The sequence below is a fragment of the Nanorana parkeri genome, unplaced genomic scaffold (assembly GCF_000935625.1).
Source record: "Nanorana parkeri isolate BGI_ZX_2015 unplaced genomic scaffold, ASM93562v1 scaffold2975, whole genome shotgun sequence".
Lineage (NCBI taxonomy): Eukaryota > Metazoa > Chordata > Amphibia > Anura > Dicroglossidae > Nanorana > Nanorana parkeri.
In genome coordinates this window covers 54,756-56,291 of record NW_017309243.1, presented here as the reverse complement: position 1 = coordinate 56,291, position 1,536 = coordinate 54,756, and positions in this window count along the sequence as shown.

Sequence of the window (1,536 nt, the reverse complement as noted above, 5' to 3'; positions counted from 1 at the left end):
AGTGTTCTCTGTACAGCACTGCGGTATATGTCAGCGCTATAAATCTGGCTTTGTGACTATCAATATTCCTCAGTGGCTCTCCGGGAGGAACATACGACAAGGATATTGGAATACGTCTGTCAGTGATGGTCGGCTTGATGGGGTTAATAAATGTTCCCTATTGGCTCGTTGAAGAAGTCCAGTAGCGTCATCATTCATCGCCACCACGCGCTCCGATTTACCTTCCGCTGAACGCTTGAACTCCGCGGATGACAAGGATCCTGATGGTCCCACAACAAGAGAAGGACAACCAGCGATCTCTCCTCCACTCCTTGAAGGTTTTCCTCATAGTTCCATCACGTTGGACACGAATCCCATCATCGCCGTCATATTCCGAGAGGTCGGAAACCCGATCTTCCTGCTAAAGAGACACCGGGCCCCTCCTAAGGTGGGACATGGACCCCTAATGACTTCTGCAGATGGTCCAGGCCAGGAGAAGGATAGACGTAGACTGACAGGGGTGCGGAGAAGACCTCTGACCTCAATGTGCCACGGACGAGGAACCTTCTCTGGTGGAATCCATAAATCCCGGAGTGTGCAGATATCAGGCATCTGGTGTCCCGGCTGTAAGGGGCTGGAATTTGAACCCCCATAATGCTGTCACACAGTCATGTTAGGTTGTGTTCTTCCCATGGCAGGAGACGGCTCAAATTCAGCGCAGACAGTCGTCTCCTTTGTTGAGGGAACTTAGAACAATTCGAGATGCGGGGAGAACATGACCCACCATGCAATTCAATCTGCAGGTAAATCCGGCGAATTAGCTGGGCCTGTGTACGGTCAGGCCGTCCTCCATCTGCCAAAAACTGGTGCTGGCAATCTCTTCAAAAACCGGATCCAATCTTGGGCAAGGAATGCCGGTGTTCTATCCAAATCTCCAACTTATCGAGTTCTCCAACTGCCTGACTTCCGGTTTAGTAAGAACTAAGAGGTTTGGGCAAGAAAGCTCTCCTGCACGAGCGCCAGCCGCGGCATTGCCCTAGACACATACACCGCAGCAAAGAAGTATTAAAATGAAGTAGGTTCAAAGTAATCCAGCACGTTATTAGTCTCCAGTGCCCCATTCTACCGGCGGCCATATTGAGTGGGGCACCTGAGATTAATAACGTGCTGGATTAGTGTGACCCTACTTCATTTTAATACTTCATTGCTGCGGTGTATGTGTCTAGGGCAATGCCGCGGCTGGCGCTCGTGCAGGAGAGCTTTCTTGCCCAAACCTCTTAGTTCCAACGAAACAGGAAGTCAGGCAGTTGGAGAACTCGATAAGTTGGAACTTTCGATAGAACACCGGCTCGGAGATGACACAATCATGTAAATCCCGGTGACTGAATTGCTTCCTCCGGCCTGCAGCAGACTGATGACATCATCTCAGCCTAGACACAGTCACTGATCGGAGTGCGCGGCTGCATTTTTTTAATATTCTGTTCTGCAAAAAATTTCCAAATTTGTTTTTTGGGGGGCTATAAAGTTACAAATAATCCCATTTGTGATCGGAGAGGT